This window comes from Pogoniulus pusillus, chromosome 25 (genome assembly GCF_015220805.1).
Source record: "Pogoniulus pusillus isolate bPogPus1 chromosome 25, bPogPus1.pri, whole genome shotgun sequence".
Lineage (NCBI taxonomy): Eukaryota > Metazoa > Chordata > Aves > Piciformes > Lybiidae > Pogoniulus > Pogoniulus pusillus.
In genome coordinates this window covers 4,838,955-4,856,781 of record NC_087288.1, presented here as the reverse complement: position 1 = coordinate 4,856,781, position 17,827 = coordinate 4,838,955, and the positions used below count along the sequence as shown (strand labels likewise).

Here is a 17,827-nt window from a genome sequence, read left to right as displayed (position 1 = left end):
TGACCTGTCTTCTACCACCTCCTCCATGTTTATTCTACACCCCTGATCTTGCCTTCATCTACCTGCACCATAGCCTGAAGGCTTTTTCCCTGTCTGAAGCTCTGGTTTATATTAGAAACTTGCTTTACAATTTAGCCTTTGACACTGAAATGTTTTACTTTCTCTTTTGTCTGCACATCAGGCAAGTTCCCTGTCACTAGCTCAGCTCCTGAAAGTTTCCACCACCAACTCAGGGAGTGTCAGATTCCGTCCTACCATTCTGCTCCTTGTTGTATCCGTGCACTGCCAGAAATTTTCTGCTGGCATAAGACTCCTACATGTACCTTGCTGTATGCACATATCATACAGGGGTGATCACAGAATCATAGAATCAACCAGGTTGGATGAGACCTCCAAGCTCATCCAGTCCAACCTAGCACCCAGCCCTATCCAATCAACCAGACCATGGCACTAAGTCCTTACATGTAATGTCTGACAAGGTTTATAGCAGCAGCAATTCATCCATCACTGGTTTGTAAGACACCTCAAACAGTGAGGAGTAGGAGATGCTCTTTCCCTTCTTCTCCTTGTCAACTATTTTACACCTCCAGGGATGGTGACTCCACCACCTCCCTGGGCAGCCCATTCCAATGCCAATCACTCTCTCTGCCAACAACTTCCTTCTAGCATCCAGCCTAGACCTCCCCCGGCACAACTTGAGACTGTGTCCCCTTGTTCTGTTGCTGGTTGCCTGGCAGAAGAGACCAACCTCCAACTGGTTACAGCCTCCCTTCAGGTAGTTGTAGATAGCAATGAGGTCAACCCTGAGCCTCCTCTTCTCCAGGCTGTACACCCCCAGCTCCCTCAGCCTCTCCTCACAGGGCTGTACTCCAGGCCCCTCACCAACTTCATCACCCTTCTCTGGACATGTTCCAGTATCTCAACATCCCTTTTGAGTTGAGGAGCCCAGAACTGGACACAGTACTGAAGATGTAGAATAGGTCCATAACAAATCATATTTTCCCCTTATTGCTCTGATTTTGTCTGATTTACTCTTCCTTGTTAGCCAGAGTGAAAATCATGGCACAGAAGAGTAAATCCTCCTACTACAGCTACCAGAAAAACGTCAATAAATCATCATGCTGGAAGAGGTGACATTCACATAGCATGAATTGGACATACTTCCAATAAAAAGAACAAAGCACCAAATTACAGCATTTTCAGGCTAGCAAAATATATTCCTCTGCAGTAGCCCTTCACTGTTACAGAAATGCAAGCTCTGCCTACTTTATTAGATCTCCATGATACACTACACACTGTACCCAGGTATTATTTCAAAGCTCACCAGAGAGCCAGTATAAAAATCCTTGGAGTCCAATGTTTATTTCTTAACCCATTTTCCCCTTTTATTGGGAGTTTTACTGAGCGTTTGGGAAATTCTATAAACATAAAGTGGCCTTTTTTTTTATGGCACAGTGATTTTGCATCTTAAAAACTTGACAGCAAACACAATTAGGTGACCTCTTGTGCCTGTACATTCTGCTGTAACTTGCATGCATGCTTCGTTATTGAATCTTAAAGGTTTCATTGCCACATAGGGTAATATTCCTGTTATTAAGCTATGCCTTTCCAGGATTTAGAATACAAAATAAGCAAAATTTGCATATTTATTGACTTCTATGCAGACACAATTAGAATAAAAAGCAGAGAAAATACTATCCAAGGAAACTGAGTTGCAAAAGGATCCTGTTGGGGAAAGTATTACAGTTTTAAGATGTGTATTTGAAAGAGACAAATTGGCGGGGGACAGAGTGGCTGAGAGCAGCCAGGAAGATAGGGACCTAAGGGTCCTGGCTGATAGCAGGCTGAGTGTGAGCCAGCAGTGTGCCCAGGTGGGCAGGAGAGCCGATGACATCCTGGCCTGGATCAGAAATAGTGTGGCCAGTAGGACAAGGGAGGTGATTCTGCCTTTGTGTCCAGCACTGGTCAGGGCACACCTTGTGTACTGTGTCCAGTTCTGGGCTCCTCAATTCAAGAGAGATGTTGAGGTGCTGGAAGGTGTCCAGAGAAGGGTGATGAAGCTGGTGAGAGGCCTGGAGCACAGCCCTGTGAAGAGAGGCTGAAGGAGCTGGGACTGTTTAGCCTGGAGGAGGCTCAGGGGAGACCTCATTGCTGTCTACAACTACCTGAAGGGAGGCTGTAACCAGTTGGAGGTTGGTCTCTTCTGCCAGGCAACCAGCAACAGAACAAGGGGACACAGTCTCAAGTTGTGCCGGGGGAGGTCTAGGCTGGATGTTAGGAGGAAGTTGTTGGCAGAGAGAGTGATTGGCATTGGAATGGGCTGCCCAGGGAGGTGGTGGAGTGGCCATCCCTGGAGGTGTTGAAGCAAAGCCTGGATGAGGCACTTAGTGCCATGGTCTAGTTGATTGGACAAGGCTGGGTGATAGGTTGGACTGGATGAGCTTGGAGGTCTCCTACAACTTGGATGATTCTATGATTCAATGAAACAAAGAGATTATATTCGAGCTTTTCAAACTACAACCTTTATCTTGCGGGAAAATTCTTCCTGCTTTTTTTCTTTGAAGGATAAAATAGGAATTGTGGGAGGTAATTACTGACCAATAGCTCTGCTTTTATGAAAGGATTATCCGATTGCATTTTTCTCCCTCTCCCCCGTGGATTCACTGATGTGTGACACTTAGTAACAAAATACCCCAGCTCAGGGAAACATTGTGCACATTGAAGCCATTCAAGTACAATTGAACGACCTCCCGTGACTAACTAGTGGGCTTTGGAGATGCTCTCCAGAACAGTCTAGCCAGAGCCATTGCAAAGCCCTTGTAATCATAGATTAGGAAAATCCACATCACTTTTCTTGCCAGTAACAGCAGATGTCAGGTCAGGCAGGGCAGCTCAATTCAAGGGGCACTGGCAGAGAAGCTCTTGCTGACTTAGCAGCAGGGGTTGGAGATCAAGCTGGCAGACTGAGCTGCCCGCTGCCCTTGCCTGCCACAGGCAGCTCAGCTAAGAACAGCAGCAGCAGAAGGGTGTGCATGGTCTGTCGATTTAATGCACAATAGCCTGAGACTCCTTTTATCCCCCACCAATAAACTGCTGGTTCTACACAGCTTTTCCTTAACTCAGAAGGTGGTAATCATCTATGGTGATGTGCTGCAGCTTTTGGTGCTTTAAATGGAGAAGAGAAGCCTTCCAGGAGACATTGTGATGGCCTTCCAATATCTGAAGGGGACCTAAAGGAAGGTTGGGGAGGGACTATTTACAAGGTCTTGTAATGACAGGATGAGGAGGAATGGGTTTACACTGGCAGAGGGGAGATTTAAATTAGATGTTAGGAAGAAGTTCTTTCCAATGAGGGTGGTGAGACACTGGCACAGGTTGCCCAGGGAGATTGTGGATACTCCCCTCCTGGAGGTGTTCAAGGCCAGGTCTCTTGAGAGACCTGTTCTAGTGGGAGGTGTCTCTGCCTATGGCAGGGGGGTTAGAACTAGATGATCTCTGATGTCCCTTCCAGCCTAAACCATTCTATGATTCTAAGGTGTGGGAATTTGCAGTCAGACATAGGAGCTACCTCCTCCTCAGGTTCACTACAGGCCACAGACACCTCTGTTTTTCTTTTCCTACAAATTTGCTGCAGCACTACCATCTTCACTACCTCCAAAATCAACCCTTCCCCTAGATTTTTAAACTAAAACTTGCACAGAGGTATTGCTCTCTATAACTGTTTGTAAGGAGGTCACAGTGAGGTGGGTGGGCATTAGTCTCTTCTCCCAGCTAGTGATAGAATCATAGAACGGTTTAGGTTGGAAGGGACTTCAAAGATCATCTAGCTCCAACCACTGCACTTTGGGGCATGGTGTCTCTGCCTATGGCCACTGTTTCCTTTCCACAGTCTATCATCTAATTCTTCTCACCAAACTATCCCAGCTAGGCTCAAACCAGCACACTACCTGGAAGTATTTGAAACAGGAGAATACAGCCACCAGAAAACTAAAACAATTGAAGGAGAGTTTCAGTGATCATAAATTCTTAAGGCATCCTACTAAAAGTTTTGAAACAAGGACTTAAAACTTAATTGCTTTCCTTTGTAGAGGCTGCTCATATTTCATATTTGCCAGTTTGTATTAGACATCTTACATCAAAATAAAAAGGCAAACTGATAGTTTCCTGTGATGAAGCAGAAAGGGTAAATGAAATTAAATTAATCAGTGAGTCTCCCTGCTGAATAGCTCATAATTAACTTAATGAAGACAATGAAGTACATGGATTTTTTTTCCTTTTTACTATATATAATTATAGACTGGTGTTGGGATGCAGCAAAGGAATGATTTGGGGTTTGGTGTGGTTTGATTACTTTTGTTTGCTTGTTTTTAATACTTTCCTCCAGGGTATTCAATCTATTCACTTAACAGCAAGATTGCTTCCCAGTGACAGGTGTGCTAACTAGGCACACACTTACTGTAAGAGTGCTGATGGTATTATCATCAGATGTGAATTTACTTCTGAAGTAAAAAAAAAAAAGACCCATAACACTAATAAGCTGCTCACCAGATACAACTCTGTCCAGTTCTGAACTCCTGGATTACTGCAGTTTGTGACACTGGTCACAAGATCCATCTGGCTCTTGCAGGGGACACATATTAAAGCTCAATATTTTTGTTTTGCAAGGCAGGTTGTAGCCAGGTGGGGTTGGTCTCTTCTGCCAGGCAACCAGCAACAGAACAAGGGGACATAGCCTCAAGTTGTGCCAGGGGAGGTCTAGGCTGGATGTTAGGAGGAAGTTGTTGCCAGAGAGAGTGATTGGCATTGGAATGGGCTGCCCAGGGAGGTGGTGGAGTCTCCGTCCCTGGAGGTGTTCAAGCAAAGCCTGGCTGAGGCACTTAGTGCCATGGTCTAGTTGACTGGCTAGGGCTGGGTGCTAGGTTGGATTGGAGGATCTTGGAGGTCTCTTCCAACCTGTTTCATTCTGTGATTTTCTAGCACTCCAATTTATTTACATGAAGTATAATTTGAGGGGATTGTGATTTTTTTGTTGTTGTCTCTCATCTATTGTGTTCACCAACAAAATAGTTTCCTGGTAAACTGTGCCCAGTCCAGCTGTAGATCTGTAACTAGTGGAGTCCCCCAGGGATCAGAGCTGAGTCTGGTCCTGTTCAATATCTTCATTAATGACATGATGCCAAACTGGGAGACTTGGCTGAGACACCTGAAGGCTGTGCAGCCATTTAGCAGGACCTGGACAGACTGAGAGCTGGGCAGAGAGGAACCTGATGAGGTTCCACAAGGACAAGTGCACCGGGGAAGAAATAATAAACTGCATCGGTATGGGCTGGGAGGTGATTTTATCAATGGCTCTAAGTATCTGAGAGGTGGCTGTCAAGATGAAGATGCCAGTCACTTTTCAGTAGTGCCCAGTGATAGGACAAGGAACAGTGAGTACAAGTTAGAACACAGGAGGTTCCACCTCAACACACACAAGGAGACACTTGTTTATGGTGAGGGTGATGGAGCACTGGAACTAGCTGCTCAGAGAGGTTGTGGACTCTCCTTCTCTGAAGACTTGCAAAACCTGCCTGGATGAGTTCCTCTGTGGCCTGCCCTAGATGATGCTACTTTGGCAGGGGACTTGCACTAGACGATCTTTAGAGGTCACTTCCAACCACGAACATTCTGTGATTCTATGACTGTGTGATCTAAGGAGGTCCCTTCCAACCCCTAGCATCCTGTGAAAAAGCTAGCAGCAGTTTGGCAGCCATTCTAAAGCGCTCCACACACAACTTCCTATAGAGCGATTCAGAAAACTCTCTTTGTTCTACCACCAAACCTTTCTCCTGCAGAAAGAAGGCAAATTGGTTTAGCTTTTGTGATTTCTGCCATTAAACTTCCTCCTATCAAACTCTGCCAAATGAAATATATCAGTCTTTCAACACAAATGAGTTTTGCTCCAATAATCACAAACACGTCCCAGGTGGCACAGGTTGCAGATGTTTGGAGCTAAAAAAATGACCCAGAGCTTTGAAAGATTACTGTTTTCCCTAGGTTTGCTGCATAGAAAGATTTAAGAGGTAAGATGTTGTATTTTCTAAGACTATGAAGAAAAGCAGTTTTTGAGAGAAAGAGACTTTTCTTCAGACTAAATTTACTGAACCCATTTCAACCTTAAAAGACAAAACCATTCAGTGCTTAATGCAGGCTGCGATACCCAACAGTGGCAAAAGGGAAATCTTGAAGTCTAGAACAGAACATGTGGGCTGATGACCACTGCTATATTAATAATCTTTAACATATATATTTAGTTCTTATCTTTAAATCCAGATGTTTGTTTTGGGGACCTGAAGGGAAAAAATAAATTAAATGACCTTTGGTGGTGAGTTTAGCCACATAAAAGTAATTTCAAACCCAGTCAAACAGGAACAAATGTGTGCAATTTAAATGCAGTTTAAACCACACAATCTATTGCAAACTTTTGAGGCAACATTGCATGTCTATGTAAAAATTATTCCAAGTCCCTCAACTATCACACTATTAGAGAAAATTAATGCTTTATAGTGTCTCCAGGGGACACTTTAATTATTCCCTCCAAGTAAATAACCAAATTTATTCTTGCAGAATACCTCATACCAGAACACACCTTCCCTTTCCCAGGGCATGATTTTCAGTGTCAGCCTATTGGAGATCTCTGTCTTCAACAGATGGGCACCTGTGGCCTTTACTATTAATATGTTTTTATTCTCTTTGGCCCTTGAGGAGTTGTAGAGCTGCTCTTCATCTGTCTCCTCAACAGGACATGGAACTATTGGAGCGAGTCCAGAGGAGGCTGCAAAGATGTTCAGAAGGTAGGAGCAGCTCTACTATGAGGACAGGCTATGAGAGTTGGGGCTCTGCAGCCTGGAGAAGAGAAGGCTTTGAGAAGACCTTGGAATGACCTTCCAGTATCTGAAGGGGACCTACAGGAGGGCTGAGGAGGGACTATTTACAAGGTCTTGTAATGACAGGAAAGTCACAGCGAGACAAGCAGAGTTGCATCTTCTTAATGCTAACGATCAGAAGTCTGCTTAAGATACATCATCTGCAGAGGATGTGAAGAGAAGGCAAGATGTACTTCTCATTTCTTATTTAACACAGACCATGAAATCCATTGCCAATTGCATGCCCTCCTACCACACCATTGCAGCCCATCAAATGGAACAGCTACTAGAAGGCCTAGTACTTTGCATTCTCTTTTTTTTTGTTTCCCCTCTTTTTCATTAATACAGTGGAGCATGATTGAAATACTAACAAGAAAACAGCAGGGCTGGAAAAAAGACTATACAACTGATACAAGGGTAAAGGATCAAAGCACACATTAAAATAAAATTAAAATTGGGATCTCTCACTCATATCAAAATGCTGTTGCATGCATAATTTCATGAAAACCCAATTTAATTCCACTGCATTTTTATGCATTCATCAAATCTACCATGGAAAGGCAACAAATGGGAATATTTTTCTGTACATGAATGTTTCCAATAAACACATCATATAAAGTCAGGAATAATATGCCTGGAGAACAGTAGAGAATTATTTCAGTACTGTGCCAGGCCAGGTCTCCAGATTGATTTGTTTTCTCAAAGGAAGAAAAACAACAAACAATTCAAGGCATCTCAAAAAGCATATATTGTGCTTGCATAATAATAAGGGACAAAAAATATAGCAACTGTACTAATGAATTTGGGCTCCCATGATCATAGAATTGTCTGGTTGGAAAAGATCTTAAGGTTATCTAGTCCAACCATAACCTAACATCTCCATGTAAACAACCCTTAGACCAAACATGATGTTTCTCTAAATTAAAGCCATATCTATGGCCAGTTGTCCTTTGCCAATTAGCACTGCTGCAAAATGGTAATTAGGAACACAATTCTTTTTTGACACATATAGCTGTAGTAGTTTAAGGCTTGTTGGAAAATTCCAGTAAAAGAAATTAGGACTTTAAGAAAGTTCTGTGCAGAATGTGAATGAGCAGGGCATTGGTTGGGAAAGAATAATAACAATCAAGTCTTTATCATCCACTGGCTTGCTAATTGGTACAAAAAAGCCAATATATAAGCAATTTCTTTTTACTGGTTTTTGGGCACTGGCTTTGCTTGCTGATCCTTGGCATGTCTTAACTCTTCTGCTAACTTTGACTGACCAGATAAGACCTGAAGTCTTGCTGGTTTTCTGTTTGGGGAGAGAGAGTAGCATTAACCTCTTCTGGGCTTTCAGAATCACAGAAACATTCAGATTGGAAAAAACCCTTAGGATCACCAAGTCCAGCCAACAACCTACTCTCTGAGGTTCACCCTAAACCATATCCCCAAGCACCACATCCAGATGACTTTTAAACACATCCAGGATTGGTGGTTCAACCACCTCCATGGGCAGCCCTAACCCAGACCTAAATAAAAAAAAAACAACCCAAACAAAACATGAGAAATTAACCCAAAAACCCCAATCCAACAAAAAAAAAAAGGTATATTTTGCTCTTGGACCAAAGGGTACTGTATTTTTCTGGTGGCCACTAGATCTGCTGGGTAAACTGATCTCAAATTAATCTCTGAGAAGGCTCCTCACTGTCCAAGCCAAGTCACAGGTTGCTCAGAGGCTCAGGGTGTTTAGCCCAGGACACCCACGGTGATGGCTTTCATACTGAATTTGGAGGACAGTCTAAATACTAAATATCTTATTTCCACATCTTCCCCAAGAGATGCAACACATGATGCCATGCCACTCAGAGGGCTGTGAAGGACCCAGACTGACACTGAGCCCTGCTCTTTTCATTTAACCATGCTATGTCTTCCCCTCAAAACACATGACTCTCATTTGGTTTTCATTACTAACTTAATAGTTCACGTAGGTAGGCCCAGAAAAGTAGTAATGTAGAAGAATGGCTTAAATAACTGAAGTTATTTACTAAGTTATTGACAATCTTGGACTTAATGGTGTGATTTGAAAGATTAACTCTCTGCTCTGTGTAGAGATGATGATTAAAGGAAGACGTGCATAACAATAACCATGACTGGGGCTAAATCACTCTAAACTACTCAACTAATTAAAAAATCAACAATGAATATATCAAGCCAATGACTGAGGGAATCAACCAATGAATCAACTATAATTTGCTCCCAAATTGTGAAATTAGCAAGTTGTGGAATTAATAACAGAGAGTAAATCAAGATACTGACAAAAGAAAACAAACAAGCCTTATGCACAGGAATACTGCTGGAAGATGGATTGCTTTCATTGCTTCACAAAACATAAAAGCCAAGAACCTGTCTACCCATCTCCTTTTTTACCCAGTAATTAATGCCCTGTCTGCTACTTTGGGCATGATGTAACAGCTGAAGAAGCTGAATGCCCATTCTTAATGCAGCTCTTTAACTCACCCAAAAAAGGCAGTGAACTAATTTTTGTTGCTAATTGAATAGAAATAATGAGATTAAAGTCTTCATTTCCTTCATTGAAACCCTAAAATGAGTTTTTTCCTCATGGAAATTAACAGATGAGCTAACAATAGAAGTGACTATTGAGAAATTAACAAATTTAGCAGCATTTGTTAATCTTAACTAAACTATTTAGATAAAAGATTAAATGTAATAAATAGAAATTAAAAATGGGAGTTAGGGGAGCACTTGGGAAGAGTAGATGTTTAAGGCTCTGCTGGAACGGTGCTGTTCTTCATGGGAGTTGTTAGGCACAAATGGGAGAAAGACTTTAAAGCCAAGAGGATGACTGGGGGACTTGAGCATCTATCTTCCCCATGGAGAAAGACTGAGAGCCCTGGGGCTATTTAGTCTGGAGAAGAGAACACTGAGAGGAGATCTCATCAATGTGTACAAATGTCTGAGGGGTGGGTGTCAAGTGGCTGGGGACAATCTCTTTTCAGTGGTCAGTAGCAATAAGACAAGCAACAACAGCTACAAAATAGAACACAGAAGGTTTCACCTCAGCATGAGGAGAAATTTCTTTACCGTGAGGGTGACAGAGCAGTGGAGCAGGCTGCCCAGAGAGGTTGTAGAGTCTCCTCTGGAGACTTTCAAAATCCACCTAGATGCATTCCTGTGCAGACTACCCTAGGGGATCCTGCCTTGCCAGGGAAGTTGGACTGGATGATCTCTGGAGGTCCCTTCCAAACTCTAAGGTTTTGTGATTCTGTGAAAACCAAGCCAGGAGTGGAGCAGGAAGAAGCAGAGAACACAGGAACTGCATGGTCAAACAGAAGCCAAGACCAATAAAATAAGAAAAGGCAGCATCAGCCTAAGGACCAAACCAAGAGAGGATACAGAGGGCAAGATGATGATTGGCCAACTTTTTACTAGCCTACATGGTACTAGGAAAGAGGTAAGGCCAGAAAGTAGACATGACTGCTTAAACAGGACCCAGGGATATACTGATGAATAGAATCAGTCAGGGTTGGAAGGGACCAGAAGGATCATCTAGTTCCAATGCTTCTGCCATAGGCAGGGACACCTCATACTAGCAAATTTCCTGAGCAGTTTACTGTGACTGTCACTCAGGAGCTGGTACTGCAAACCAGCCTCTTTCAGATTGTGTTCTATCAGTCTGTCAAAATTGTTACTCTCTTATTAGATTCAAGAAATAGGTTACTAATGGATTAGTCCACAGAGGTGCACGTGCCTGTGGCCTCCCTTTGAGTGCATTAAGACTCATTTAAAAGTAATGAGGTTTTTAATTGTATAGCATCTGTCATGAAGAACATGTAAACGTGAACATGCTAAATATTTAACCTTTTCTGTGTTACAGAATCATGTAATTGTTTTAATTGCAAAAGACCTCTATGATGATCAAGTCCAACCATTGACCTAACATTACCATGGACATTAAATCATGTCCCAAAGTGCCACGTCTGCATGTTTTTTTGGACACCAATGCTTGACCATTCTTTCAATAAAGAAATCTTTCCTAATGTCCAATATAAACCTCCCCTGATGCATTTCCTCTTGTTCTATCACTTCTTACTTGTGAGAAGAGATCAATCCCCACCTCATTCCAACCTCCATTCAGATAGATGTAGAGAGCAATGAGGTCTCCCCTTAACCTTCTCTTCTGTAAACTAAACAACCCCACTTCCCTTAGCCAATCCTCCTAAGACCTGTTCTTAGATCCTTCATCAGCTTCAGTACCCTCCTCTGGACCTCAACATTATTCATGTAGTGGTGGGCCCAAAGCTGAATACAGTATTCAAGGTGTGGCCTCACCAGTACCAAGTACAGGGGGATGGTTACTTCCCTAATTCTGCTGGCCACACTATTCCTGATGCAGGCCAGAATCCTTGAGTTGTTGCCTGCAGGCACATAGACACTACAGATGACTCAAAACTTGTCCGTGACATGTACAGCTCAGAGTCCAACCAAAGGAACCCCAGAAAGAGGAGGCATGAACTAGTCTGTGCTTATTGGTCACCAAGGCACTGAGATACTATAATACCTGATACACTGCACTTGGGTGGAAGCAGCAGCAACAGATGTGTCAGTAATGGAACCACTGCTGACCCCTCCCGTATCAATTACCACCCAAATATATCTCCTCATGGAGACAGAGCTCTTATTGAATCCCAGGGAGTGCTGAGAAAAGTCTCCATCTTGGTACTCTCGTATCAGACCTTGACACAACTCATTTATCCAGTTTAAGAGTCCCTAGCAGGAGATAATCAAACATTTAGCTTTCCCAATTACCACTGGAAACAACCTTGGGGACTATTTCCTGTGGTGAAAAGCAATACCCTTTTGACAGGAAAACCACTGAAGAATGAGCCCACTTTGGGGATGTTTGCTCATGGTAGAACACAGATAGACTAGCAGCTCCCTGATAAATCTCATAAACTGCAGGCAACTCATCCACACTGTGTCTTTGCAGACAAGAGCACGGACAATAGAACTCACATCTTTTCTCCCTTCCTGGTGATACCATCCAAAGTAGAAAGACACTTATAAAACAGATGTGAGATTGATGTTGCTGAGAGCTTGAAAAAAAAGGCTCTTAGGCTCCCTTATTTCTTGCAAAAAGTCCTCAGAAAGGAGAAGGCTGTGAGACAGCAAAAGCAAAATGCAGCTGCAGGCTGTGGGGTTCAGAAATTGATGGGAGCATCTAGAAAAAGTCCTTGCTTCTGGGCTACCCAGAAAAACTGGAGGGGCTGGGACTATCTGGTACAAGGCCATTGTTGACCCACTGAAAATCTGCTTTCTTCTCACCAAGTCTGCAGGACAAAGAGCTTAAGTAGCATAGAGTTAAATAGTTGGTCAACCCAACAGTGGGTCATTCTGTTTTCTATCAGGTTAGTAAGACCTAAGGCTATGCAACTGTTCTTAAGTAGCTCTGCTCTGGATTGTCAGGTGGCAAACTTGAGAAGCTACTGGGTGCAATGGTTTTTATTGCTGTCCAGATAAGACCACTCAGGAAAACAAAAACTTACAAAGCTCAGTTTGGGGGCTTGTTCTATTTAGTACCTTTGTCAGTGAGCTGGTGTGCTAGTTTGAGGGACCCTGGGTCTCCTTTGACAAAACCACAGGGACAGAGGCCCATCCCAGGGGGAAGAACCTGCTTGTCTCAGGATATTGCAACATCATTATTCTATTCCATCTTCTGGTATCATGGCTTAAAAGGCAGTGCCTGAAGGGCAGCAGGGCTGGTGAGAGGCCTGGAGTGCAGACCCTGTGGGGAGAGGCTGGAGGAGCTGGGATTGTTTAGCCTGGAGAGGAGGCTCAGGGGAGATCTCGTTGCTGTCTACAACTACCTGAAGGGACATTGTAGCCAGATGGGGGGTGGCCTCTTCTCCCAGGCAACCAGCAATGGAACAGGGGGACACAGTCTCAAGTTGTGCCAGGGGAGGTCTAGGCTGGATGTTAGGAGGAAATTCTTCACAAAGAGAGTGATTGGCATTGGAATGGGCTGCCCAGGGAGGTGGTGGAAGCACCGTCCCTGGAGATGTTCAAGCAAAGCCTGGATGAGGCACTTAGTGCCATGGTCTGGTTGACTGGCTAGGGCTGGGTGCTAGGTTGGACTGGATGCACTTGGAGGTCTCTTCCAACCTGGTTGATTCTATGATTCTACATCCATAGTATTGTAAATCTGGTTAAAAATTCAACAGAGAACCACAGAATGTTAAGGGATGGAAGTGACCTAGAGGGGTACTTAGTCCAACCCTCCCCGCAGGATCACCTGGCGCAGGCTGGACACTCAGGCAGGTTTTGAACATCTCCAGAGATGACTTTACAGCTTCTCTGGGCAGCCCATTCCAATGCCCTTCCCTTCTCTTCCCTGCCTTCCTTGCCTTCCCTTCTGCCGGGGAACAGCTGTGCTGCTCTCCTCATGGCTCCTGGCGGAGGCGGCTCCTGGCTGCCGGGGAGCGGAGCTGCGTCACGCAGCCTGCTGAGGCCCGGCAGGCCGCAGCTGACGGAGGGAGGGGACTGAAGGCGGAAGGGAAGGAAGATTCTAGAAAGCCTGTTTGGATTTGTACTTGTTTTACCTCGATTGTCTTTTGGATATATGCTCTTGTGAATAGAGCTTCTCCAGAAACTTCCAATCAGTGTCCTGTACCCTCATTTCTACCCCTGAAAAGGGCTAAGAGTTACTGCTGCCCAAAGCTATATAGAGAAATCGATTCAGCCAGGGTGAGAAGACCCACAAGGATCCCACAGGTAACCTGACTCTTTTTGAAGCCAGAAGTTGGGACAGACGGAGCCACTAAATGCTATCATTCCCCACTCCAAGCTGGCTGAGCCAGAGTTACTCACGGGTGAGCCAGGCTGTCCGGCAAGCAGGGCGCTCCAGCCGCTCTCCCCTCGCCCTCCTGCACAGGCCCTCGGAGCGTCGCTAAGACCCTCGGAGCCTGCACAAAGGGTCCTTGGGAGCAGGGCGCCAGTAGCTCCTCCTGCAGGACCTATCCAGGTGGGGGGAGAACTCCAAAGCGGGAACACCGAGGTGGGAACCCCCCAAATATTTGTACCCTTCCTAGACACAGAGCAGAGTCACCACTGCCTGGGCGAGAAGAGCACAGCCAGTCCCCAGCCCGACCCCAGTGCAGGCACTGCTCAAGGCAGCCCTGGTGCCGGAAGGGCCCCTTGCTCCTCCCCTCCCTCACACCTGCAGGGCAGGGCGGGGGGAACAGGTCTGTCCCTGCCTTCTCCTCCCCTCCCTCACACCTGCAGGGCAGGGCGGGGGGAGCAGGTCTGTCCCTGCCTTCTCCTCCCCCACTCACACCTGCAGGGCAGGGCGGGGGGAGCAGGTCTGTCCCTGCCTTCTCCTCCCCTCCCTCACACCTGCAGGGCAGGGCGGGGGGAACAGGTCTGTCCCTGCCTTCTCCTCCCCCACTCACACCTGCAGGGCAGGGCGGGGGGAACAGGTCTGTCCCTGCCTTCTCCTCCCCTCCCTCACACCTGCAGGGCAGGGCGGGGGGAGCAGGTCTGTCCCTGCCTTCTCCTCCCCTCCCTCACACCTGCAGGGCAGGGCGGGGGGAACAGGTCTGTCCCTGCCTTCTCCTCCCCTCCCTCACACCTGCAGGGCAGGGCGGGGGGAGCAGGTCTGTCCCTGCCTTCTCCTCCCCCACTCACACCTGCAGGGCAGGGCGGGGGGAGCAGGTCTGTCCCTGCCTTCTCCTCCCCTCCCTCACACCTGCAGGGCAGGGCGGGGGGAACAGGTCTGTCCCTGCCTTCTCCTTCCCCACTCACACCACAGAGGCAGAGGAATTCAGGGGCTGTTGTAGTTTTCAAAGAGAGCCGACAGAGATTAAACTCCCAAATCAAACTAGGGAGCAAATACAGAATTATATTTAGAGAGAGGAAACACAAAGCAATTACCATGGCAAGCCCCCTCGAAGTTTCCCCCATCCCAAAAAAGCTAAAGCTACGTTCCCCAGTGCTCCAATCCTCCCCCCACAACGCCTCTGCCATCCAAGAGGCCTACTGCTGACATGTTCCCGCCACACAGACGGGGCAGGAGGAGGAGGAAAGGAGAGCGAACTGACCTTGCTGTCAGGCTGTAAAGAGATGGCAGAATTATGGCATTGAATAACAATCTTCTAGTCCCCAGAAAAAGTTTTTAACCCTATAGCCTCAGCCTGGGGCAGGGGTATACAGGACTCCAGCGGCCCAGCAGGAAAGGACGTGGAGGGACTGGTTGTCAGCCAACCCAACAACAGTGAGCAATCACAGAATCACAGAATAGAATCATAGAACCAAGCAGGCTGGAAGAGACCTCCAGGATCAGCCAGTCCAACCTAGCACCCAGCCCTGGCCAATCAACTAGACCATGGCACTAAGTGCCCCAGCCAGGCTTTTCTTGAGCACCTCCAGGGATGGCGACTCCACCACCTCCCTGGGCAGCCCATTCCAATGCCAATCACTCTCTCTAGGAAAAACTTTCCAGCAGATCACCTCCCAGCCTGTACTGGTGCAGTTTATTATTCCTCTCCAGATGCAGGACTCTGCACTTGTCCTTGTTGAACTTCATCTGGTTCCTCTGCGCTCAGTTCTCCAGACTGTCCAGGTCTTGCTGGATGGCCACACTGCCTTCAGCTGTATCAGCCAAGCCTCCCAGTGTTGGGTATAGTAACATTAAATGCAGTGACAGTCTGTGACAGCCCAGCTTGGTGAGCAGACACTCTGTGCCCTCATCAATGTCATTGATGAAGATGTTGAACAGGACTGGTCCCAGCACTGACCCCTGGAGGGCACCACTAGTTACAGCTCTCCAGCTGGACCTGGCACCACTGATCACCACTCTCTGAACTCTCTCTTGCAACCAGTTCCTAACCCACCTCACTGTTCGCTCTTCCATCCCACACTTCCTCAGCTTGCTCACTAAAACGTCACGGGAGATGGTGTCAAAGGCCTTGCTAAGGTCAAGGTAGACTACATCCACAGGTTTCCCTGGATCTGCCCATTCAGTTATGGCATCATAAAATGCTATCAGGTTAGTTAAGCATGACTTCCCCTTGGTAAATCCATGCTGACTGCTCCTGATAACCTTCTTCTCTTCCAAGTGCCTTGAGATGATTACTCTGATAGCTGCTGTTACAAACTGACCTTCTAACTCTGGCCCCTTGCTGTGTTGAATTTAATTTAAATTCAGAATTATCTATGGCAGAAACTTCTCTTTTTTTGTTTCTGTCAACTCCATATTCACCTGCAGTGCAGTCTGGTAAGAGATGACAATGAAATTGAGGAGGACAAATGGGCGTTGCAAGCAGAGTTGTGTAGAAGTCTATTACTAAAGTTATTAAGTAGCTGCTGACCTATTTTTCCCCTCTTCTATTTCTGCCCACGGAGGTTAAAGCAGAAAGTGCTCTGTTTCACCCCAAAAGAGTATCAGACAAAATAGACTTTTCAGCTGAAGCCTGAAATGGGGAATTAAGTACACCTTTGACGTGGACACCCGAGAATCCAGTACACTATTGCAGAGATGAATTACTTCTCTCTCTCTCCAAGAGAGCTGGCAAGAAAAAAACAATATGATTAAAAAATGGCACAAATGCTGCCACTTTTGTGCAGCCTACCAGGTACACAGAGAGGTCTCCTCTGCCTTCCTTCTCTTCCTCCCTAAAACATGAGGATACCTGATAAGAACAAATGGTTTGACATTTCTGTTTTGCTAAACAGGTCTTCTTATTCAATTTTTATCAGCACTCAAAGCAATGGGTTACACAAAATGGATACTTCAGATTAATTTATGTTTCCTGCTTCTTCTTCTTTGTTTTTTTTTTTTTTTTTCCTTTTAATTTCAGCTGAAAGCTCAAGTTCCAGCAATGTGCTCTGGTGGCCAAGAAAGCCAATGCCTTTCTGGGGTGGATTAGAAGGGCTGTGGTCAGTAGGTCGAGAGGTTCTCCTTCCCTTCTACTCTGTCCTGCTGAGGCTCTATCTGGAATGCTGTGTCCAGTTCTGGGCCCCTCAGTGCAAGAAGGACTTCAGGGAACTGCTTGAGAGAGTCCAGCACACAGTCATGAAAATGATGAAGGGAGTGGAATATCTTCCTTATGAGGAGAGACTAAGGGAGCTGGGGCTCTTTAGCTTGGAGAGGAGGAGCCTGAGGGGTGACTTCATTCATGTTTATAAACATGTAAGGGGTGAGTGCCAGGAGGCTGGAGCCAGGCTCTGCTGGGTGACAGGACAGGGGCAGTGGGTGGAAGCTGAGGTGTAGGAAGTTCCACTGAAACATGAGGAGGATTTTTTTCCCTGTGAGGGTGACAGAACACTGGAACAGGCTGCCCAGGGGGATTGTGTAGTCTCCCTCTCTGGATATATTCAAACCCTGCCTGGATGAATTCACGTGTGATCTGGTCCAGGTGATCCTGCACTGGCAGGAGAGTTGGACTGGGTGATCTTTTGAGGTCCCTTTCAGCCTCTGACATTCTGTGACTCTGTGATTCCTGAGGAACAGCAACGCATGAGTTAGGTCTGTGTAGTGAGCCAGTCAGCAAGAGGATGCTCTTGACACTACTGTTGTGTCTACTGTTCTGGAAGGAATGTAGTGTATGAAGGCTTAAAAAAAAACAGCACATAAAATTGTTTGCTAATGAGCCCTGTCTTTAAGTAAAGCTTAGGCAGCTGTGAGACAGTAAGTAAATACATATACTTGATGCATAATCACAGCAATTTACACCTCACACTAGATCAGGACATCTCACACTAGATCAGGTTGCTCAGGGCCATGTGCAGCCTGGCCTTAAAAACCTCCAGGGATGAGACTTCCATCACCTCCCTTGGCAACCTGTTCCAGAGTCTCACCACCCTCATGGTAAAGAACTTCCTAACATCCAGCCTGGCCTTAAACACGTCCAGGGATGAGGCTTCCA

The 17,827-nt window shown here is 45.8% G+C and overlaps 1 long non-coding RNA gene across 1 annotated transcript in view; it reads right to left on the bottom strand.

Moving 5' to 3' along the window:
* Positions 1-14,022, bottom strand: part of LOC135186517 (uncharacterized) — a 71,729-nt gene extending 57,707 nt beyond the window's left edge. The window contains exon 1 of the long non-coding RNA XR_010306996.1: positions 13,773-14,022. This is a non-coding gene — a long non-coding RNA (uncharacterized LOC135186517). The remainder of the gene's footprint in view (positions 1-13,772) is intronic.
* Positions 14,023-17,827: the final 3,805 nt, after the last annotated feature.